This window comes from Spermophilus citellus (genome assembly GCF_964194105.1).
Source record: "Spermophilus citellus genome assembly, chromosome: 17".
Classification (NCBI taxonomy): domain Eukaryota; kingdom Metazoa; phylum Chordata; class Mammalia; order Rodentia; family Sciuridae; genus Spermophilus; species Spermophilus citellus.
The window spans coordinates 55390786-55415454 of NC_138199.1; the positions used below are offsets into that span (position 1 = coordinate 55390786).

The 24669-nt window shown below is 46.6% G+C and overlaps 1 protein-coding gene and 1 long non-coding RNA gene across 5 annotated transcripts in view; both read left to right on the forward strand.

Moving 5' to 3' along the window:
- The window catches only part of LOC308636866, a 28865-nt gene extending 19215 nt beyond the window's left edge, over window positions 1–9650 (forward strand). For all 4 annotated transcript variants that reach the window (XR_014019512.1, XR_014019513.1, XR_014019514.1 and 1 more), the window contains 2 exons: window positions 4598–4728; window positions 5245–9650. This is a non-coding gene — a long non-coding RNA (uncharacterized lncRNA). The remainder of the gene's footprint in view (window positions 1–4597; window positions 4729–5244) is intronic.
- Window positions 9651–20385: 10735 nt separating this feature from the next.
- HDAC5 (histone deacetylase 5) overlaps window positions 20386–24669 on the forward strand; it is a 35882-nt gene continuing 31598 nt past the window's right edge. The window contains exon 1 of the mRNA XM_081271314.1: window positions 20386–20570. The gene's annotated coding sequence lies outside the window, so the exon portion shown is untranslated. The remainder of the gene's footprint in view (window positions 20571–24669) is intronic.

The window sequence follows — 24669 nt, forward strand, 5'->3', positions numbered from 1 at the left end:
CGAGCACGCTACCGCTTGAGCCACATCCCCAGCCCTCTCTTTGGTTATTGACCCTCGGTCCTACCTCATTTTCCTTTCATGCTTATCACTACAGCAGCAGCTTGTGCCACATAATTTTGAAGACAACAAGCAGGAGGAAGGTAGGCAACTCCAATGATCTGATTGGAGCCATCCCAGAATCTTCCCCAGGGTGGCCTGGTCTGACCTTACATCAGGATGGCCTGTGGCTTCCATCAGAGCTGTGAGTGGTCCAGTTTACCTGTCTTACATAGGAATGGAGGCCAGAATGACAACAGGAAAGGAAACCTCAACTGCCAACTCTCCTCTAAGTTAGGGATTCTCTTAAGGCAATTCTGCTTCCCTTGAGGTTTCTAAGCCAGGAGATAAAACCCCAACCCTCCCAGGCTTCTTCTTTTCACAGGAATACCAAGAACAGCTCATCCTGCCCAGCTGTGGATCATCCTAGAGATCCAGTTACAAGGTTCTCGGAGATCTGGGCTGTCTCCTTTAGAGGAATCACAGAGCACAAAAGATCAAGAAGAATAACAAAAACTTCTGTATGTACCATAATTTATAGCTTGCAGTTTAACATTTGTTCATTTTGTCTTCATAAAGATTATATGAAGGGCAAAGGACAGGTATTTACAGATTGGGAAAATGAGGACCAGAAGGGAAAAGGGCTTCATCAAGGTCAGGCAATGACTTAATTACTTTTTTTTTTTTTTGATGACTTAATTACTTAATAGTGGATCATCTGCTTAGAAATCTTTCCTTTCTTTCTTTTTGGTACCATGGATTGAATCCAGGTGTGATTAACCACTGAGACACATTCCTACCCCCTTTTTGTTTTATTTTTGAGACAGAGTCTTGCTAAGTTACTTAGTTGCTGAAGCTGGCTTTGAACTTGCAATCCTCCTGCCTCAGCCTCCTGAGCTGCTGGCATTACAGGTGTGTGCCGTCATGCCTAGCTTCAGCTTAGGAATGTGTTTTCCTCCATTACCTTTATTTTTGCTGTTGCTGTTGTTTACGATACTGGAGATTGAATCCAGGAGTGCTCTACCACTGATCTACATCCCTAGCCTGTTGTATTTTTAAGATTTATTTTTAGTTGTCAATGGACCTTTATTTTTATTTATTTATATGTGGTGCTGAAAATCAAACCCAGGGCCTCACACATGCTAGGCAAGCGCTCTATCACTGAACCACATCATCCCTTTTTAATTTCTTAAGACAGCAATTTAGCCAAGATTAGCCTCAAACTTGTGATCCTCTTGTCTCAGCCTCCTGAGTGGCTGAGATTACAAGCATGGCACAGGTTACTCTGCCCAGCTTGTTTTATTTTTTTAAGATGGGTGTTGTGTTGCAGGCTAGTCTCAAACTCATGCTCTGGAGTGATATTCCTGTCTTGGCCTCCCAAGTATCTGTGACTATAGATGTGTGGTTCCTCCTCTTCCCTCTCCTCCCCCCCCTCCTCCTCCCCTCCTCCTTCCCCCTCCTCCTTCCCCCTCCTCCTCATCTCCTTCCTCCTTCCCCCTCCTCCTCCTCTTCCCCCTCCTCCTTCCCTCTCTCCTCCTCCTCCCCTTCCTCCTTCCCCCCTCCTCCTCCTCCACTTCCCCCTCCTCCTACCCCCTCCTCCTCCTCTTCCTCCTCCCCCCTCCTCCCCTTCCTCCTCCCCCCTCCTCCCCTTCCTCCTTCCCCCTCTTCCCCACCCCCTCCTCCTTTTTCCCAGTGTTGGGGATTGAACACCAGGGCTTTGTCCTGTACTACTGAGCTACAACCCTAGCCCCTTAGTTTTTTGTCTGTTTTTTTTTCTGTGTGTGTATGTGTGTGTGTGACATTGGGGATGGAACCCAGGGCCTTATGCATGCTAAGCAAGCATTCTACCAATGAACTACAACCCCAGCCATAGCTGGAACATTTTAGAGAGAGGCTGGCAGGATGCAGTGAGTAGGTTGTCTGTGACTGTAGAGTTGGGAAGGACCCCCATGCTGAAGGTCCCCCCAAATCAAATGCCTGTCATCTCAGAGTAAAGGAAAAGACTGAGTCTCCAAGTGATTGGCCTAGATTCTAGGACCTCTTTTTCCTCTTAGAAAAGGGATTATTTAGCTTCACTTTTTTTTTTTTTTTTTTTTTTTTTTTTACTTTTGGTACTGGGAATTTAACCCAGGGGTGCTTAACCACTGAGCCTTTTTATTTTTTTATTTAGAGGCAGGGTCTTGCTGAGTTGCTTAGGGTATCACTAAGTTTCTGAGGTTGGCTTTGAACTCATGATCCTCCTCAGCCTTCCAAGCTGCTGGGATTAAAAGTGTATACCACCATGCCCAGCATGGCTTCACTCTTTAATAAATAGGTTTAAGGATAATGGAAACTCAGACCTAAAAGGAAGGAGTGAGTTCAGAGAACCAAGAAAAATGGGCGCAGAGACACCACCAGATCTCCAGCTGTGAAGTGGGATGCAAGAGTGAGTAAACGAGGAGGGGTCCTAATAGCACTGTGATTAAACCCATAACAATAATAGCCAGTACTTCCAGAGCACTTTCTGGGAGCCAGATACTGTTCCAGGGTCAAGGTCCTGCCCAGGCTCACATAGCTAATTGATGGTAGAGCTGGGTGTTATGGTTTAGATATCGTGTCCCCCAAAAGCTCACATGTGAGACAATGCAAGAAGGTTTAGAAGAGAAATTATTGGTCTGTGAGAGTCTTAACGCAAACAGTGATTAACTTCTGGGAGTGTTTGAGTGGTAGCTAAAGTGGTAGGGTGTGGCTGGAGGAGGTGGGAATTGGGGGCGTGGCTTTGGGGGGTATATATTTATATCTGGCAAGTAGAGACCTCTCTCTGATTTCTGATCCCCACTGGAGCCGCTTCCCCCTACCACACCCTTCTGCCATGATGTTCAGGTTCACCTTGAGCCCTGAGGAATGGAGCCAGCCTTCTATGGATTAAGACCTATGAAACCATAAGCCTTCAAATAAACTCTTCCTCCTCTACAGTTGTGCTGGTCGGGTCATTTACTCAAAGCAGAAAAAAAAAAAAAAAGCTGACTAAAACACTGAGATTATAAACCAGGGAGTCTGACTTCAGATTCCACAAACTTAACTACTATGTCATTTTGCTTCTTAGAATTCCAAGGAACTGAGTTCTTAACCTGAGGCTTTGGGGAACATAAGTCCCCTATAATTATGTGCAAAACATCATGTGCCTATGCACACGTGCTTTATTCTGAGGGAGAATCCATAGCTTTCATATTTTTCTATGGGTCAGAAGACTGTTGCTCTGCTCTAGCTCAGAACAGGCTACACCCTCCTCCATCCCACCCCTATCCTTCATCTTCTCCAGATGCCTTGTACTCCTAGGACAGACAATAGCTCTTGCTTGGATTATTGCAATACTTCCTGGTGGTCCCCCTAGTCTGAGCTTTCCTTCCTTCTGCTCATTCTTTCTAACATGCAAATGAGATCCCCTGTAAAATTCTTTAGAGCTGGAGGTATAACTCAGTAATAGAGCACTTGCTTAGCATGTGCAAGGCCCCAAATCTTTTTTTTTTAATATTTATTTATTTTTTAGTTATTGGCGGACACAATATCTTTGTTTGTATGTGGTGCTGGAGGATCGAACCCGGGCCGCATGCATGCCAGGCGAGCGAGCTACCGCTTGAGCCACATCCCCAGCCCCAAGGCCCCAAATCTTTAAGCCCTTCTCAGTCACCAGAAGATAACATTAAAAAATCCCTAGAGCCTACAGTGCTCTGGCGCCTGTCCCCATGCCTTACCCTGTCTCTCATCTAATCTCCCCCAAAATACCAATCCCTCTCCACCCCAGTCATTCTTTAAGCCCCAGCTCACTTGCTGCCTCTTCCAAGAAGCCTTCCTTGCCTGCCCCAGGCAGACCTAAGTTTCCTGCTCATTGGTTGCTTGGATTTGGGACCTACTTCCATTGTAGCTCACATCTATTGAGCACTATATATTGTCTTAAGGTTTCTCTCACATCTCCCTAATGGACTTTGCACTCCTTCTGGCCAAGACCTGTGTCTTTTCACCTTTGTGAATCAGCACTTGGCACACTGAAGACACTGAACAATGTCTGTTGAATGACTTAAAGCCTTTGTTAGGAGGCAGCATGGAGGAATCTTGGCTCACTTCTATAAATACCTTCAGTTTTTTTTTTTTTTTTTTTTTTTAAAGAGAGAGTGAGAGAGGGGAGGGAGAGAGAGAGAGAGAGAGAGAGAGAGAGAGAGAGAGAGAGAGAGAGAGAATTTTTAATATTTATTTTTTAGTTCTCGGCGGACACAACATCTTTGTTGGTATGTGGTGCTGAGGATCGAACCCGGGCCGCACGCATGCCAGGCGAGCGCGCTACCGCTTGAGCCACATCCCCAGCCCAATACCTTCAGTTTTGAATAAGGAGCCTTACCTAATTAGTTACAATGGAGAACATATCTAGAGAGAGAGAGAGAGAGTGTGTGTGTGTGTGTGTGTGTGTGTGTTTAAGATAGCGTGCTGTACTAGCTGTGGAGTTAGACAAATCTTGATTCATATTTGACTCTGCTGTTAACTGGGCTTATAAACTTAAGTTACTTTATCCCTCTCTGAACCTTAGTTGCTTCAACTATGAAGAAAGAATACTATAATAAAATACTCCATCTTCCTCACTGGAATGCTGAGTTTCAATGAACGAATACATTGAAATGGCAACTCCATGCCTGGCATGTTGGCAGGGCCTCAACAAATGTGGGTTCCCTTTCCCCCACTTGAGTTTGCAAACATGTGCTTGGAAATTGTTATGGGAACCACATGGCTTGGCTTTGTGTGGATTTCAGCATATTTGCAAATGCACTTCTACCTGGTTTGTGTGTTTATCATATGAACAGTTGTATTTGAATCAGTGTGACGATGCATGTGTTTATATTTATGTTTTCCTTTGTATGAACAGTGGTATATTTGGACAGCAAATGTGTACATATACCAAGAGTTTTGTGTGGCTATGTTGGTGGGTGGGTATTGCATGTTGAGTAACTGTATGAAATTAAATGTGGCTGTGCACTGCATATGGGGTGGGGGAGGGTGGCTTTGATTATGTGGTTTTGTACATATGAAGGCTGTGGATTCTAAGTGTGTAGCCAGTGTATGTAAACCAACTGTCCAACAGAACCTTAAATTAATTTTTCTTTCTTTCTTTCTTTCTTTCTTTCTTTCTTTCTTTCTTTCTTTCTTTCTTTCTTTCTCTTTCTTTCTGTTTTGTTTCAGGTATTAAGGATTTAGCCCAGTGATTTCCACATTCTAGGCAAAAGTGCTATTTCTGAGTTATATCCCCAACCCTCCAATAGAACTATCTGTGTACATGGAAATGTTTTCTATTTACCCTATCCAATAGAGTAGCCACTAGCCTCTTGGACTGAGCACCTGAAATGTGGTTTTAAGATTAAGGAATTAAATCAGGTGGTAGTGCATGCCTGTTACCCCAGTTGCTCCCACTCCAGAAGCTAAGGCAGAAGGATGACAAGTTTAAAGCCAACCTCAGCAACATAGCAAGGCAGCAAGACCCTGTCTCTAAATAAAACATAAAAAAGGACTGGGGATGTTGCTCAGTGGTTAAGCACCTCTGGATTCAATCCCTGGAATCAAAAAAAAGGGAAAGAAGAAAGAACGAAAGAAAGGAAGGAAGGAAGGAAGGAGGAAGGAAGGAAGGAAGGAAGGAAGGAAAGAAAAAAGATTAAGGAACTAAAGATACAATTGTATTTAATTAAAAAAATTTTTTTTAGTTGTAGATGGACACAATACCTTTATTTATTTATTTATTTACTTAGTTTTTAGTTGTAGTTGGATATGATACCTTTATTTTATTTATTTCTCTGTGGTGCTTAGCCTTGAACCCAGGGCCTCCCATGTGCTAGGTGAGCACTCTACCACTGAGCCACAACCCCAGCCCCCTTTACTTATTATTATTATTATTATTATTATTATTATCATTATTATTATTATTTTGGTGTGGTGCTGAGGATCAAACCCAGTGCCTTTTTGTACTAGGCAAGCACTCTACCACTGAGCTACAATCTCAGCCAAATTGTATTTAATTTTAATTAATTTAAATGCAAATAGTCACAGGTACACTGTAGACAGAAACTTCAATCTTGTTTTCCAAACACAAGGTGATGTGCATCCCCCTCTCTCTTACCACGGAAAACCTACCCATCCAGTACCTGCGCAGGTACAAGGCCCTGCTAGAGTCCCGCCTGCGCATCTGCGAGTGTGTGCGTATGATTCGTACAGATGGGGCCTCCTCACCCCCCTCCCTTAAGTCCCCAGCGGAGCAGTGAATCAGCCTGACAATGAGGTGAGTCATTCATGAACTGCTCCGGGCCGGCCCAGCAGGCGGGAAGCAAACGTCAGCCAGCCTCCCAGCCCTACCCCCCCCCCTCAACCCTGTGGGATCTGCTCAACCCCACGCACTGCAGATGTTCGGGGAGAAACTGACGTGGGCCAATCAAGGCTCTGAAGCTCATCTCTTCCGCCCCTCCCTCTGGTTTGCAATCCATTCATCTCCTAGCCCCTCGTTCCCCTCGCTCCCCTCGGGTGGCTTGTGAGTCATCTGAAGATCTCCCTGAGGACGGAGACATCCAGCTTCTCTATCATGTACGCCCCCATCTAACAGCCACCTCCCCAAGGCAACCCCAGTTGGTCCTCCTCCCATGCTGAGAGTTAGGGAAGGGGAGGCTGGACCCCTCGGGGGTGCCAAGGTCTAGTTTTGGAAACAAAGCTGACCCATTCAGTGCTGTGGGGCACAGCTTAGGGCAGATTGCAGCTGGCTGGACACCCCCCCCCCAAAAAAAAAAAAAAAAAAGGCATCCAGTTTGCTTGGGAGGAGCATTAAGACAAGCATAAGGGCTGGGGGTGTGGCTCAGGGTATAGTGCTTGCTTGGCGTATATGAGGCACTGGGTTGGATTCTCAGCACCACATATAAATAAATGAATGAATGAATGAACAAAATAAAGGTCCATTGACAACTAAAAAATATGTATTAAAAAGAATAAAAGAAAAGAAAAAGCAAGCATGGATGCAGAAAGGAAGGAGATGCTGAAGGGTGCATCCTGGAGCACCAGTGGGTGGTTGGGAGCAGGGAATAGGGAAGGGGCAAGTGTTCCTCTGATTTCCAAGGAAGCTCCACACAGTTATATCCCCAGTGCCGGACCATCTTACAAAATGGTAGCCTCTACGCCCTGCACACGTGTGTACACACACACACACACACACACACACACACACACAGTCCCACATTAATCAACCTTCTGCTCTTGGACTAAACATTACCTGAGGCTCTGGCTTCTGATTTGGACAACCTGGTCCCAAGGTATCATCCCTTACTAGGTCAGAAGCCTTAAAGAAGTTTCGAAGTGCTAGGGTACAGCTCAGTGAGAGTGCTTGCCTAGCATGTGTGAAGCTCTGGGTCAAATCCCCAGTACCATGCACACTTCGGCAGCACATATACTAAAATTGGAACAATACAGAGAAGATGAGCATGGCCCTTGCGCAAGTATGACACGCAGATTCGTGAAGCGTTCCATATTAAAAAAAAAAAAATCCCCAGTACCAACCAACCAAAAAATCAAATGAAAATTTGGAAACAACCTCAATGTCCAACAATAGGGGATCAAATAAGGAAACAATACAATGGAATACTGCATTACCACCAGAAATTATATAGAAGATTTGATACCAAGGGAGTATTTTCATGGAATGTTACATAAAAATTCAGATTGTAAGATATGTATAGTTGGATACATTTTTTCTTCAAAATAAGAGCAGAGAGAAAAAGATTTTAAAAAGTATAAAAGTATTTACCTTATTTTATTTTATTTTTTAGCAGTACTGGGAATTGAAACCAGGGCCTTGCACATGCTAGGCAAGTGCTCTGTGCTGAGCTACGTCCACACCCTTTTTATTTTATTTTGAGACAGGGTCTCACTAAGTTATTCAGGCTGACCTCAAACTTGGGATCTTCCTGCGTCAGCTTCCCAAGTAGCTGATATTAAAGGCATGTGCCACCATGCCTAACAAATCTACTTAATTATTAACAACTGTTCTCACTGGATTATGGCTTTAGGAGTGGTTATATTTTCCTCTTTGCACTTTTCAGATCCTCCTCCCAGAATTTTTTTTTTCATGGCCATGTGCTGGGGATTGAACCTAGGGTTCAATGCTAGCCAAGTGCTCTACTACTGAGCTACATTCCCACCCCACCCCCAGAACTTCCTACAATAAGAGTTCATGATTTTACAATAGAAAAAAATAATTAATATATTAAGAATTTTTAAAAGCTACTGGCCGTAGTGGTGCACACCTGTAATCCCAGGAGCTCGGGAGGCTGAGGCAGGAGCATCTTGAGTTCAAAGCCAGCCTCAGCAATGGCAGGTGCTAAGCAACTCAGTGAGACCCTATCTCTAAATAAAATATAAAATAGAGCTGGGGATGTGGCTCAGTGGTCGAGTGCCCCTGAGTTCAATCCCTAGAACCAAAACAAAACAAAACATAAAGCTGTCTGTGGGGGTGGTAACAGGAATGAAATATAAATGGACATTTTATTGTGGTGATGAAAATGTTCTAAAAGTGGATTATGGTGATAGTTATACAACTTAATAAATTAATAAAAACTATTGTATTCTTAAGATGGGTAAATTTTATGTTATGTACAGTATACTTAAAATTGCTTTTTTTTTTTTTTTTTTTTTTTTGTGGTGCTGGGGATTGAACCCAGGACCTTGTGCAGGCAAGACAAGCACTCTACCAACTGAGCTATATCCCCAGCCCTTAAAATAGTTTTTGAAAAAATGTAAGCAAAAGTCATTTGCTGGGCTGTCTGCCATTAGGGTCACTCTTCTGACCTGATGTACTTCTAGGAGCCCTGAAACAACCCAAAGGTGTGAAAGTAGGATGTCAGATGAATTATTTGCTAATTCTAGTAGCCTTAATCTAGGGTCCTTGCTCCAGCAGGATCCCTGGGGGTAGGAAAATAGACTTGGGAATGGACTTTCGGGCTTGTATCTGAATCCCCATGCCCCCACAGAGGATGATTCTACAAAGCCTGGGAGAGTGGGATGAGGAGCACAGGTACTGGAAATAGCAAGGTGAAAGCGGGTAAGGGGTAGAAGTAATTTCCGGTATGGAAGGTAAATGTAGGTTCAGTGAGTGGCTGTGGCTAAAGCCAGAGGACCAGTCTTGGGGTGAGGCTGAGGATTACCCTTGGCCAGGCCCCATGCCCCTCTTCATACAAGTACTCCATGTCATCCCCCAACAACCCAGGAGAAAGATGTCACAGATGAAGAAACAGAAATCCAAGCAATTACTAAGTAAACTTCCAAACTCACATAGCTGTTAAGTAGAAGAACCGCAGACCAGATTGAGGATTTTACCTTCTGGAGGTGCTTTCCACAAAGGCAAGGGAGTCCACTGATTATACCAGTGTTAAATCAGGCCCTGGATTCTGATAACTTGGGTTCAGACCTTGTGTCTACACTTCTTGGGTTTATGGCTTTTGGTAAGTCTCCTTAGCTTCAGGTCCTTCATCCTAAAAGTGAGACTGGGACTGGGAATATATATCTCAGTGGAGATAGAACTCTTGCTTAGCATGTGCAGGCCCTGGGTTCTACCTCCAGAAGCAAAAGAAAAACAAAGTAGGGATGATAATAATACTGATGCTCTCCTGAGGAGATGTTAGGGGAGGATTAAATGGTATAGGTAAAGGGTGTTACTTGGGCTGGACGTGGTGGTGCACGCCTGTAATCCCAGCAGCTGAGACAGGAGGATCATGAGTTCAAAGCCAGCCTCAGCAAAAGTGAGGCTCTAAGCAACTCAGTGAGACCTTGTCTCTAAATAAAATACAAAATAGGGCTGGGGATGTGCCTCAGTGGTCAAGTGCCCCTGAGTTCGATCCCTGGTACCAAAAAAAGAAAAAAAAAGTGTGTTACTTGCTGCTCTGTCTGCCAGGTAGGCATGTGTCCTCATAGATGTGTCAGGACCCTGTTGCTTGGGAAGGAAGGACTATACCTTCAAGATGCTACAAATTGAGGACTTTCTATTAGGGATCCTTAGTGAGTTCCCAGGAAAAACAGATAGGCCTGTTTATGGGAGGCTCCTCAAAGCTGGAGAGAACCTGCGTGGCTCTGGGCGCTGTCCTGACCCATTAACTTAATAATTGCTTAACTTTCCTGAGCCTCTGCCTTCTTATCTATAAGATGGAGTCTGTAATATCTTCTTTGTAGAGTTATAAGAATGATAATATGTGTGACTAAATCTTTCTTTTTTTTTTTTTTAACAGAGAGGAGAGAGAGAGAGAGAGAGAGAGAGAGAGAGAATTTATTTATTTATTTTAGTTTTTTTCGGCAGACACAACATCTCTGTTTGTACGTGGTGCTGAGGCTCGAACCCGGGCCGCACGCATGCCAGGCGAGCGCGCTACCGCTTGAGCCATATCCCCAGCCCGTGACAGAATCTTTCAAAAGAAAAATCTCTGGATGAATACAGTGGCACACCCCTATAATCCCACCTACTTGGGAGGCTGAGGCTCCAGGAGGATTGCAAGTTTGAGGCTAGCATTGGTAACTTAGTGAGACCCTGCCTCAAAAAAAATTTTTTTTGTGGGGTACAGGGGGTTAAACCCAGGGACTCTTAACCCTGAGCTACATCCCCAGCCCTTTTTTGTATTTTATTTTGAGACAGGATCTTGCTAAGTTGCTTGGGGCCTCACTTAGTTGCTGAGGCTGGCTTTGAAATTGTAATCCTTCTGTCTTAGCCTCCTGAACCTCTGGGATTGCAGGGGTGTGCCATTGCACCCAGCTTTCAAAAAAAATTTTTTTTAAAGAAGAGAGAGAGAGAGAGAGAGAGAGAGAGAGAGAATTTTTTAATATTTATTTTTCAGTTTTTTTTGGTGTACACAACATCTTTATTTATTTATTTTTATGTGGTGCTGAGGATCAAACCCAGCACCCTGTGCATGCCAGGTGAACGCGTTACCACTTGAGCCACATCCCCAGCCCTCAAATTAAAAAAAAAAAAAAAATTTAAAAAGAAAAATGGCTAGAGATGTAGCTTAGTGGTAAAGCACCCCTAAGGAGGCGCAGAGCCTCTGTGAGAGTGCATTAGGACGTCTGTATGCCACATCAGAATAAATAAAATAAAACAAAAATAAATAAAATAAAATAAAAAGGGCTAGGGGTGGGATTCATTGGTAGAAGGCTTCTGGGTTCAATCCCCCGTACTGAAAAGAGAGGGAAAAGAAAAAGAAAGAAATTCTCTCAATAGGAGCTGGGGAGGTGGCTCAAGCGGTAGCGTGTGCTCGCCTGGCATGCGTGCGGCCCGGGTTCAATCCTCAGCACCACATACAAACAAAGATGTTGTGTCCGCCGAAAACTAAAAAATAAATATTAAAAAATTCTCTCTCTCTCTCTCTCAAAAAAAAATTTAAAAAAATTCTCTCAATAACCATTTATGAAAAAGGTGTACAAAATGTATGTTAACCAAAGATAGCTTGCTGGAGGGAGGGCATTCGGGCCAGTGTTTGTGTGCCAATGCGCCATGCCTCTCTATGTGGCGTTTAAGTCCACTGTGTCTTGTCCTCTATTGTTTCATGACCTCAGAGCCAAGAGAGCCTTCCAGAATCACTGGCTTCATACCTCTAATCACAAAGGGAAATTGAGTCTCAGGACAAATGATTTGCCTGAGCTTCTAGTCAGAGATGATCTCTATTCCCCAGGGGGCATGACCATGCTGTGTTCCACAGGATGGATGGTAAGCTCCCTGAGAGGTAGGCACATTGGCACCTTCTGTCCTTTCCCAGCATTTTTCTGGACATGCTCTGTCCAGAGAAGACACCTTGGGAAGAACCCTTAAGGTATGTTGTCACTTGTGTTCATGTGGCCTTGAGTCCTGAGCTGGTATGCAGGAACCCTAGATAGTCCAGAAAATCTTGAGCCTCAGTTCCAATTTCCAGCAAGAGGGATGGGAAATGTTAGACTTTCTTCAAGTCTCTGCCTTTCTTGCTGTTAGAAGGATAAAGAGGCAGGGCTGGGGAATATAGCTCAGTTGGTAGAGTGTTTGCCTCGCTTGCACAAGGCCCTGGGTTCAATCCTCAGTACAAAAAAAAAAAAAAAAAAAAAGAAAAAAAAAAGAACAAGAAGAAGAAGAAGGTGGCCATATATAGAGCCATGTGTGGTAATCCCAGCTACCTAAGAGCCTGAGGCAGGAGGATTGCAAGTTCAAGGCCAGCCTGGGCAATAAGCAAGACCCTGTCTCAAAATAAAAAATAATAAAAAGAGCTGAGGCTGGGGTTGTGGCTCAGTGGCAGAACACTTGCCTCACAAATGTGAGGCACAGGGTTTGATCCTCAGCACCACATAAAAATAAATAAACAAAACAAAGATATTGTGTCCATGTATAATTAAATTTTAAAAAGAGAGAGAGCGAGAGAGCACTGAGCAGTAGAGCACCTCTGGGGTCAATGATCAGTACTGAGAAGAAGAAATTAAAAAAAAAAAAAAAAAGAAGGCAGCTCAATGTGTTCCATTCCAGGTTCCTAAAAGGAGCTGGGCTGTGAAGCCTTGTCCTGGGGTCCCACCTCTGTCCCAGGCCTTCTGGTCACCTGTTATTGTTTAGCAGGTAGCCAGGGTTTAGGAAAGCTCTTGGGCTTGGGATGTGGCTCAAGCGGTAGCGCGCTCGCCTGGCATGCGTGCGGCCCGGGTTCGATCCTCAGCACCATGTACAAACAAAGATGTTGTGTCCGCCGAGAACTAAAAAATAAATATTAAAAAAAAAAGAAAAAAATTAAAAAAAAAAAAAAAAAAAGGAAAGCTCTTGACCAATGTGCAATCTGCCGTCAAGAGGACTGACCACTTTTCTTGCTTTCTCTTTCTATATATACATACATGCATTATATTTATTATTATTATTATTAGGTGCCCGGACATGGTGGTAGCTGTACCAAGAATAATTTTTATTTTTAAACAAATTCACCACCCCTGCCTTGTTCTAGGAGTCATGGTGCTAGCTTTCCTAGGCTTAGCCATTGCTAAGTGTGGAGAGAGTGACACCAGTCCCCAACTTCTAGACCAGGAGGCAGGAGCCCTAGGAAGGGACTCCAGGTGTCAAAAACTAGGTAAGGGTCCTCACTTCTAGCCAGATCCTCCCTGTTTTAATGTTGTTTTTGTTTGTTTTGAGCTACGATTCTAGAATAGAGTTAGCTGGCAGAAGTGGAAAAGTCCTCAGAAGTCATCTCTCCAACCACAACGTTTTACAGTTGAGGAAACAGGCCTTGGGGGATGGCGGCTTGAGCAAGGCCTCTGTTGCCCTTCCCCCAAACATCTCAGAGTCAAGCATGACTGTGGCTGGATGCTGGCCCAAATGGGTTTCTTTTTGCCTCAAGCCCAGAGAAGAGGGCCCTGGAGGTGGGGAGGAAAGGGAAAGGAGGAAGAAATTGTTTTTCTACCCTTCCTTCTCAACTTCACCTTGTTGGACTAGCCAGAAATGTATCCATCTGGAAGAAAGATAATCTAGTCCCACCCTCTCATGATACAAATAAAGAAACGGGGCCCATTCACATTCCACTGCTGCAGAAAGAAAGAAAGAGAGATAAGAAAAGAAATAAGGGCCCAGAGAGAGGAAACAAGTTGTCTGGTCTCATACAGGGGACACCTGGGCCAAACCCAGGCATCCTAGGGCGGTTTTCCTGAAGTTCTACATCTTTCTAAGTATCATCCCTTGGCTTGGTGCCTGGGGCACATGGAGTTTGCTCTAAAATAAACTTTCCTCTGGCTCTAGCGCTGTGAACAGTCCAAAGGCAGGATTGGGTCTTAAGTACACTGAAAGAATGAAAGTCCAGCTTAAATTTTGAACCTTGGCAACTATGCTGAACATCGTCACATCTGCTGTCATACCTAATTTGGGACTCAAAATGTCAGAACTGAAAGGGGCCTCAGAGAACAGAAGTCTAAGTTCAGTTTCCCAGATATGGAGACCAAGGCCCTGAGGGGAAACGACTCATTCAACCTCACACCAAGATGGAGTTGTCCTGTGAATCCAAGTTTCCTCACCTCCTGACCTGTCATCTTCTCCTCCTCCTCCTTTGCAGTCCCCACAGTACCTATCATTGTGCTGGCCTCATAATTTTTCAATATGCTCAATAAATTCTTGCTGAATGGTGTATACACAAGATGCCTTTGTATATAAGACACTTTACATAATTGATGTAAACCTCAGAGTACATATTGTCTTTGATAATCGTCTAATAAATGATTATTGCTTCGGTTAATCAGCTCAGTCCTTCCTCATTCTATATTCTGTCTAAGAGTGCATTTAGGGAGAACTGGACTGTTTCTCCCACAGTCACTCTTTGGAGGCTACTTAAATATGGGCCCACCAAGGACCAGAACTGTGGGCAAAGGGCATGGGGGTAAGAAAGATGGTGGAATGAGTTAGACATCATAACCCTAAATACATGTGCGAAGACATGAATGGTGTGAAAATACTTTGTGTACAACCAGTGACTTGAAAAATTGTACTCTGTATAATATGAAATGAATTGCATTCTGCTGTCATATATCATAAATTAGAATAAATAAATAATTTAATTAAAAAATAACTGTAAGTTAGATCACTCTGGGCAGATCCTTTGGAATTCTGCCCACGGATCTAAAGATTTCTACTCTAGAGAAATTCTGGGTGAGACTTTGGAGGTGATGGCACATTGGAACTGGAAACTTGTCTATTTCCTAGGCATTGTTAACCCTAGAGGACACAGAACCTGAGTGAGCGAGGGGTGTGGAGGAGGTGGGGGCTGATGGTCAGCTCAGCAGTGTCCACCATACAGAGAGCAAGGTTGCACTATCTCCTGCCCCAAGTCATGACCAAGACATTCTCATGATTCCAGACAGATATAGTAACTCCCAGAGCCCCCAGCAGTGTTGCTCACCAGTCCTCATTCCTCTCCCAGCCCCTTCCCAAAGTCCAATTCCGGTACCACCTGCTGGGCTATAGTTTAAAAGTATGGCTCTCCTCTTCTTTCCACCAAGAGACCAAGTTTGCCATTGGCTACCAAGTCAGAAGTTCCCAGTCAGCTACCGGAGTCCATCTGCAGGTTCACTTTACATGGGAAAACTGAGGCAGTGCTAAGGTGACAGATCCTCAACCCCTGTTTCCATGATGAATGGACCTGGCAAGAGTCTCTGCCTACTTTAGTTCTATTTTCTGTGAGGAACTTTAAGCTTCATAGAGTCAGATGCGTCTGTCTATTCCCAGCACCCACTACAGTACTTAACAAACATATGTAGAATAAATGCTGAATTATTTTAGCCCTCACACACCTGAGAAGGGGAAATCTGAAGGCTCAAGTCCTATAGGGTAAAATTGTTACGTTTTTGTGTTGGAGATTGAAATTGGGACCTCAAATATACTAAGAATGCACTCTCTTACTGAGCTATACCCCCAGTCTCCCATACCACAAAATCTTGTGTCTTCTGGGGCATTTGGGTGCTGGAAGATGGAAGTGATGATCTCAAGAGACCTCCAGAAAAGAGGACTAGAGTTCTGGGCTGGGGAACCCTATGCCACCAGCTTTTCGTTATTCCCTGTGTTTAGGGAACAGAGTCCAGGGTTTGGATTCCAGCCCTTCCTTCTATGAACTCTGTAATGTTAGTCAATTATTTGGCTTCCCTGAGCCTCCGTTCTTTCATCAGAATGGACACGCCTAACCTAGGTGCTTCATGAGACAAATTTTGACCATCATCTGTCACCCTAAATGGAGGAGAACCCAAGAAGAAAGAAACTGAAATCTTCCAGGACCTCCAAACCTTTACTGAACATCTACTATGTGAGAGATGATGTGCTCGGTGCTGGAAAGGCAAAAAAGGTACCTGATATTGTCTATTTTCTCCAGTGGCCCATAATCATTTAGGGGAGGCAAACTATAAGTCCTAAGAAATCAAATTTCGAAGCCGGCCCAACCCAACTGCCAAAGGATATCACAAAGCGGTGCAAGAGTAATCACAAACGGTGGCATCATTATAACAGGAAGAAATTGGGGGGACCCCTGCCTCAGAGGGATGATAATCATTTCATGGGGGTGATCTTTGTTTAGAGCCCATTGTTGCATGCAAAAGTGCTCATCTTGGGGCTGGGGATGTGGCTCAAGCAGTAGCGCGCTCACCTGGCATGCGTGCGGCCCGGGTTCGATCCTCAGCACCACATACAAACAAAGATGTTGTGTCCGCCGATAACTAAAAAATATTTTTTAAAAATTCTCTCTCTCTCTCCCTCTTTCACTCTCTCTTAAAAAAAAAAAAAGTACTCATCTTGGTTTACTAACATCCTTCCACAAATGTTTAAGTCTCTTTTGTTCCAGGAGATGTGTGGTTTCTACTCTCAAGAAACACAGTGGCATATAGGGCTGGGTGCTGTGGTGCACACCTGGATCCTTAGCCAGGAGGCTAAGGCAGGAGGACTGCAAGTTTGAGGCCTGTCTGGGCGATTTAGTGAAACCCTGTCTCAAATAAAATCTAAAAGGGGTCGGAGATGATGGGGGGCTGGGGTTGTGGCTCAGTGGTAGAGTACTCACCTAGCACGTGAGAGGTGCTAGGTTCAAGGCTAAGCGCCACATAAAAATAAATAAAATAAAGGCATTGTGTCCATCTACAACTAAAATTTAAAAAGTACTTAAAAAGGGGGGGGTTGGAGATGTAGCTCAGTGGTAGAACATATGCTTAGCATGTGCAAAGTCCTGGGTTTGATCCTTAACACACACGGGCACATGCATGCAAACACATGCGCGCGCTCTCTCTCTCTCTCTCTCTCTCTCTCTCTCTCTCTCTCTCTCTCTCGCGCGCGCGCGCGCGCACACACACACACACCAACTTACAGTTTGTTAGAAGCTGGACACTGAAACAATAATGCCATAAATATTATAAATAATGGGCATATATTTAAAAACTGTGTTATCAGAGTCAATGAAAGCATATATAACAAGGGGACCTAGCTTAATTAAAGGACCAAGGAAGGCCTCTTTCAAGTGATATTTAATGGAGCTCCCACAGATGAGTAACAGCAGGCAAAGAGAAGGGGGCAGGGTATTCCAGAAAGAAAAACAAAAGACCAGCCTGTGCAAAGGCCCTGACGAGCAAAGAGCACATTGTTCCAGACATTAGAGAAAGCTATGTGGCTGCCTGGAGAGAGCCCTAGGGGAGGAGAGGCTGGGTGGGCAGGGACTGGATCATGTAGAAGTTTTTGGCTGTTTTGTTTTCCCTCATATGAGGAGAAGACCAGCTGCAGCAACATCTCCTAGGGTATTAAAAACTAAGATTTCTGGGCCTCCTTCCCACTAGAAAAACAAGATCTGGAGGTGGGGTCCAAGAATTATATTTTGAAAAAGTTCCTCTGGTGATTTGTTAGCACCCTTAAGTTTGAAAACCACTTTTCTGAACCAGCAGCAGGTTTTAGTAACAAGATTAGAAAGGTATTTATTTATTTATGGTACTAGGAATCAGACTCAGGGCCTTTTTCATGCTAGATAAGTGGGTTACCACTGAGTTACATCCCCGGCCCTTTTTATCTTTTTATGTTATTTTCAGACCGGGTCTCCCTAAATTCCTTGAACTTGCCATCCTCCTGCCTCTACCTCCTGAGTAGGTGGGATTACAGGTATGTGTCATCAAAAATAAGAAAGGCTTTACCAGGCATGGTGGCATACACCTATAATCCCAATAATTCTGTAGGCTGAGACAGGAGGACTACAGTTCTAGGCCAGCCTCAGCAATTTAGCAAGACCCTAGAGAAAAATAAAAATATTAACAGGGCTAGATGATGTAGCTCAGTTATGAAATGCCCCTGGGTTTTCAGTACCAGGAAAAAAAAAAAGAAAGAAAGAAAAAGAAAGAAAGGCTTTACACACTTCTTTGATTAGATCTGTGTGTGTACACACACGTGTAAATGTGCACACACACATTTTTATTTTGTTTTTGAGTACTGGAAATTGAACCCAGGGGCACTTCACCACTGAACTACATCATCCCCAGTCTTTTTTTTTTTTTTTGGTACCAGGGATTGAACTTAGGGGTATTCAACCACTGAGCTACATCCCCAGCCCTATTTTGTATTTTATTTAGCGACAGGGTCTCACTGAATTGCTAAGCTCCTTGCAGTTGCTGAAACTGGCAGGATCCTTTTGTCTCAGCCTTCCAAGCCACTGAGATTACAGGTGTGTACCACTGTTCCTGGCTTCCCCAGTCCTTTTAATTTTTTATTTTGAGACAGGTTCTCTTTAAGTTGCTTAGGGTCTCTCCAAGTTGCTGAAGTTGGCTTCAAAATTGTGATCCTCCTGCTTCAACCTTCTGAGTTCCTGGGATTACAGATATGTGTCACCTTGCCTTGTTACATTCGTATTCTTAGAAGGTCATGGCTTGGGCTGGGGATAGAGCACTTACCTAGCATATGTGAAGCACTGGTTTGATCCTCAGCACTACATAAAAATAAATAAAGCTATTGTGTCCATTTACAACTAAGGAATATTAAGAAAAAAAAAAGGACATGGCTTTTGGAGAAGGCTGGGATGGATGCAGGGAGTTGATTGGTTGGGTGTCACCTATATTATCTCAGGTGAGAGGTGATTTGATTTAGAACATGGGGTAGGGGTGGAGATATATTTTAGGTTCCAGACAGTGTAGTCAGGGAGGATACTAAGTCTCCCAAGTCCCAGGCACCAGGACCCCTGAACCTATGCAGCTGTTGAGATACTAGACTGGGCTGGGCTGGGCTGGGCTGGGCTGGGTGAGTGGGCTGAGTTAGAGGAGCAGGTCCCCAGCATCTCCACTCTGTGCCCAGGTGTGTGCACACAAGCAGGTTACCTGCTGCAGCCACCGCTGCCCACCGCTGGCCAAGCTTAACCAGAGCTTGAGCCGAAGGGGGTGAGCACACCACACAAGTAATATGATTGTTACAAACTACACATCTACAGGAAGAGATAAAGAATAATGTAAAGATAACATTTTGTTGTATATTGCCCTAGTCTTTTAATATACATACATATTCAGACATACCAATCTAGTTTGTTGTTGCTCTTAAAATATTGGAACCAGCCAGGTGCAGTTGGGAATGCCTGTAATCCCAACAGCTCCAGAGGTTAAGGCAGAAGGATCACAATTTTGAGGCCAGCCCCAGCAACTTGGAGAGCCCTAAGAAGCTTAGAGAGAAGCTGTCTCTAAATAAAATATAAAATAGGGATGGGAATGTGGCTCAATGGTCAAGTGCCCCTGAGTTCAATCCCTGGTACCCCCCCCCCCCCCCCGCAAATATATATATTGGAACGTTTCCAATATATAAATATATTGGAATGATTCAATAATACCTGTTGGATTCTTGATTTTCAAGAAAATCAGGAGAATTTTGATTTTGCCTGGTCAACCCCTCCCACCCCCAATATATGGGGGGTTGAACACCCATATATTGAGTATTGAACTCTGAACTCCAAGAGCCTCACACATGCTGACGACATGCTCTGTTATTGAGCTATACCTCCATCTCTAGGTCTAAATAATTTTTAATGTTTGTATGCTATCCCACTGAATGCATGTTCCTACTCTATTTGTAAATCCCCTACTGATGGATTTTGTTTTCAATATTTCATGCCATTGTAAGCATTATCTTTCTTTTTAGGCTCGTTTTGGACCACAACAATATTTATTCCCTTAGAATAAGTGTTTTGTGAGTGGAATTGCTGGGTCACTGACAAACTGTCCAGGTTTAATCACATATATTCATAATATGTTCCAAGGGGCACTGCAGTGAGGATGGCACCAAAGTCAGGGACCAGCAATTTTGCAGGCTCCTGGTCTGCCCATTTGAAGGCCGTGGACTATTAGCCATACCCTGACGTTCCCCAGGCTTTTCTTTCCCTAACACGGATGCACAGTTTGTGGTTAGAGTTGACGGATTCGAGACCTGTCCAAGCCACACAGGCTCCAGTAGGGGCTTGGGCTCCGAGCCCCTAGGAATCCACCCCAGTTCCCCTCCCCCACCACGGGAGGGCGTGTTAGGGAGCCGCTTAGGCAGGCAAAGATTGCACCATCCACAGTTGAAAAGGAAGTCGGAAGAAAAACCGCAGGGAACAAAGTCGTACGTTCCAAAAACTGAGCCCCAGCAGCGGGTCCTGGTCCCTGAAGGGCTCCCTCCACCACAGCTCGCTGGACTCGGATCCCTGGCCTTTCATCGGCTCGCTCACCGGAGCTTTGGCTGGGTACGGCCCTTTAAGAAGCTGTCACGGTGGCGCTTCTGGCCCCGCCCCGCGGGGAGGGCCGAGAGAGAGGGGAGGGGTTGGTGGTGGCTGAAGCTGGGGCGGGGGGGGGGGTCTGAGTCTATTTTTAGCTCCGGGTCGGGTCACGTGACGGGAGTGACGTCTCCGAATGTTGTTGTTGGTGGCGGCGGCGAGCGGAGCCGGAGGAGCCGCCGCAAAGATGGAGGAGCCGTCGAGGAGGCGCTGCTGCTGCTGCCGCCGCCGCTGCTGCCGCCGCCGCCCGCGAAGCCGGAGCTCGAGCCGCAGGGGGTGAGCGCACCACACCCGCCCGGAACCCTTGTCCCCCGGCCCCGGGATGCCGGGCGGAGCCCCCTCCTCCTGCCTTCGCTGCCCGCAGGCTCCTCGCGCGCGCGTCGCTCTCCGCGCCCCCCTTCCTTCCTCCCGGCGCCGGGGTGCCAGCAGGCGCCCCCCGGGAGCATCGCCAGCCTAGGAGCTTGGCCTTGGGCTTGCTGAGCGCGCCCCTCCCCAACCCTCCCATGCAGGGGTGCCTTCTCTGCAGGTAAGGGAGGGGCCGCCTTCCCGTGCCCGGCGCCCCCAAATGGCCTGGGGACTGGTCCGGGATGTCTGACTTGTCCCCTTCCCGGCGGCGTATGTTGTGATGCAGAATGATTTGAGCCCTGCACCCAAATTCCTTGCAGACCCCTCTTCTCTGAACACTCCTTTCTTGGTACTCTGAGGTCAGAGGAGCTGCCCACCCACAGCGCTTCTCCCCGTCTCCTAGAACGCCTCCTTGATTTTATGTCCTTGACTTCCCGTGCATGAGGAGGGGGACTGCGGGGGGGGGGGGCACCTTACTTCTCTCTTCCATTATTCTCACCCTCTCCCCGTGAGGCGTTACTGCGTTTGTTCCCACCCTCTTCTGTCTGACACCCTGGAGCTAGGGAGAGAGCTAGTAGATGAATTGGAGCTCCCCCCTTCTTGTCTCGGGTGGATGCCCCCCATTTTTCATACTGAGTCTGTATCTCATGGAGGCAGGGGCTCTGTCAGAGCCTTGTTAACTTGGGGGAGTCTGCTTTTTTACCCTCCCCTTCCCTGGGGCATCTGGGTGATAAGTGATTAATCTGGGGGTCTGGGGGATAGTGAAGAGGGAAGGTGGGGATGCTTCATTTGGAGGAGAAGGGGACCGCTTGATATCTCTGCCTTTGGCCTTCTAAGATGAGTCTTGTCCCTAGAGAGGAAGGGTAGCAGCTGCAGTTGCTTTGGGGGGTGATGTGAAAGGGATCCACTACTCTGACAGTGACCACTGTGTTCCTGGGACCTGGAGTTAGCTTTGGAGCTTCGAGGTGATGGTAGTGGTGATAGTAATTGGGTTCAGGGTCCAACTGGGAGGGGAAGGTGGAGCCAGAGCATAGAAACAAAAGGAGGCAGGGGATGGGAGATTCAGGAGTCTTGGCCAGAAGGACCCCTGGCTAGTTTGCCTTGCAGGATAGCATCCTGGGATGGGTCCTACCCTGAGTGTCCTTTTAGGTTCCAGACAGTGCAGTCAGGGAGGATACTGAGTCTCCCAAGTCCCAGGCACCAGGATCCCTGAGCCTATGCTAGCTGTTGAGATACTGGGCTGGGCTGGGCTGGGCTGGGCTAGGGATGTGAGTAAGCCATGTTGGGGGCTGCTTCCTTCTTCATTCCAATCTTCCCTCCTTTTCCCTCCCTATACGCAAAGCTTGGGCAGATCTTGTTTTGCCTCCTTCCCCTTTTCTTGAACCCTCTCTGCCCTCTTTCCACTTGGAGTTGCATCTGGGTTAAATGTTGATGAGGTAGGTTGGGGATCTCTGAGTTAGAGGAACAGGCCCCCCAGCATCTCCACTCTGTGCTGGGGTGTGTGCACAGAGGGGCCAGAGATGCAAGTCCCAGCTGCAGGTTACCTGGGGGCAAGGATGGAAGAGATGTTCACTCAGGCTGTCTTCCCCTCTTCTCCAGTATATACCTCTACTTTGGCTGGATCATGTCATCTGGAGGGGGCAACCATGTCACATGCCCCACCCACCCCAAGTAGCTGTAGAGACAAAGGTTTGCCTTCTCTTTCCTAGGGGTGGCATCTTAGCTGTGTGGGGCCTGGGAAAGTAGGGGGTCATTTGTGTTTCTTCATGGTGGTGGCAGGGAGGGGATCAGCCATAGAAGCTGGGGGTAGTGCAGCCGGCGCTGAAGTACCAGCTGCTCTTTAATAATTAATTCTTCCTACTCACATCCCTTTGAGGAGGGCTGTCTGGAACACCGCATCAGGCTCAGCCAGCCTGCTAGAGGACTCACTCCTGTTGGCTGGGTGGGGGGGGGGGGAGGGAGAGACAGCGAGGGGGGGCGGTTCTTGGCATTTTTGGAGCAATGTCGCTTGCTCATGAATGAAAACCTGATGCAGCCCGTGAGGGGGCCTATTGTAGCCGACTTTGGCTAATTAAACTTTCTCTGCCTTTCTTCTCCCCCACCCCACCTCACCCCAGTCCCAGCCCCAGCCCTTTCTTGAATGGGAACCCTGTCTAGTAGTGCTGGAGAGGGGGTATCATTCTGTTCGAGGTTTTAGGGCAAACAGACCCCTTCTTCTGCCCTCTGCCTCCGCCTCCTCCCTTCCTCCCCTCCCCCCCTTTTTTTTCTAGAAATAGCAGCCTCCTCCATCTGGCTTGTGCAGATGCCTGGAGCTGCGTCTGAGCAGACAAACAGAAATGGGCCGATTGCAAAAATGAATTTGTCAGCCTGGTGCCTTTTTTCCTCCCCTGTTGCCTTCCCCCTTTCCCTAGTTGGGGGCCTGGACATCCAAGTCAGCACCCTTCATGGCTCTGATCCTCCTGGACTTCTCTTGGCTCAGCTTGGGGGATCCACAAGGCAATGAACACTGTCTTAGGCTGGAGAAAGTGGCCTGCTGTGGCCAGTCAGGAGAGGTGATGAGGAGAAGCCCTGTGTGCCTTCGGATGGAATGTCTGGACTTTTAGCTTTTTGATGCAGTAATTGGGGCAAGTAAAGCCCATCCTGGACTCACAAGCTTGGTTCAGACTGCTTGGCAATGCCACCTATGACCTGGGAGCTCATGACATGGACCTGCTTCTGTCAGGACCAGACCTGGTGTGTTGGGAGTGGGTGGCATGGTGGTGCTAGAATCCAGGTTCCGGAGAAGCCCTCCAAGGCACACCTGATGCCCCAGGAATTCAGAGGGAGTTGTTTGAGGGACAAGATCCCTACAGGGCAACATCATGAACTTGTGGCCTTTGGGACATTGCATTGCTTCACATCTCCCTCACTTGTCCGCCCTCCTCCTCCCACCTTCTGCCAGAGTTTTTATTGCTCACAAGTGAGGTGGGGATGGATGTCTTTCCTAGGGTTTTTGTCCTACCTCCTTCAGCTTATCCGTGAGCTTGCAGGGTGAGAGGCAGCTGATTTCCTGCAGACTTCCCTGCCCTGCTGTCCTGGCTGGAGGTGGAAGGTGGGTTTGGGTCCTGGAGTCGGGTAGAAGTCTATCTGGAAAAAAGAGTTGGCCACTGCGGTAAGGGGAGCAGAGCCAGGGGATCTGCCTACTTAGATCATTGTGGAAGCCAGTCTGCTCATTGGTTTGGCATCCAAGGGATGGATCCTCTGGAAGCCACACAGCTGACTGTCCATTGAGACCCTCATGTAACAATAGTGAGTTCTCTGTAGAGGCAGAAACAAACAGCTCAGGTTTTGAACGTCAGGCTGCCCTCTTTCCCCTTTGTGCCTTGCCCCAGACAAGAATCTATGCCTGTCCTGATCAGGCCCTGAATGGGGTTTTGTTCCCAGGGAGCCCTGGCCAGTGAGTAAAAAACTCACTAGACTTGAATGGAGGTCAGCAGATACTCTTTGCAGATGGACAGGGGCCCAGGTTGCTTCTGAGCTCCATGGGGTGGGGAGAAACAGTGTAACTGGGTCCTGATCCCACTGTGTGTTCAGGGAGCTGCTCCCTTTCTCTTCTCCCCGGTAGGTGAGGATCAGCGCCTTTGTAGGTGAGGATGATGGGACCTTGGGGCTGAGCTTAATTTTGTTCCATTGGGGTCGCTTCTCTGGAGTGCTCTGATAAGGAGGTACCCCTCACTAAGGAGATGGGCTGAGCCATTCAGGCTGCTGGCAATCGTGGGAATTTCTGAACTTGTGTTCCCCAGCCCACGGGAAAGGGTGTGAGCAGGACTGGGCGCCAGCCTTGGTGTGGGCACTGGCTGAGCTGCCAACCCACGCGGGCCCTGCCAGGGCATCAACAGCCCCACCTTCTGCATTCCTGAGCTTGGTCCCAGCCCTGTGCAGCCTCCTTTGTCCTTAGCCCACACAGGTGCCTGTCAGGAGCCATCTAGCCCCTTCGATCTTGACCCTGAATCTGAAAGCACCTTTCTGCAGCCACAGAGTCCAGCCTCTG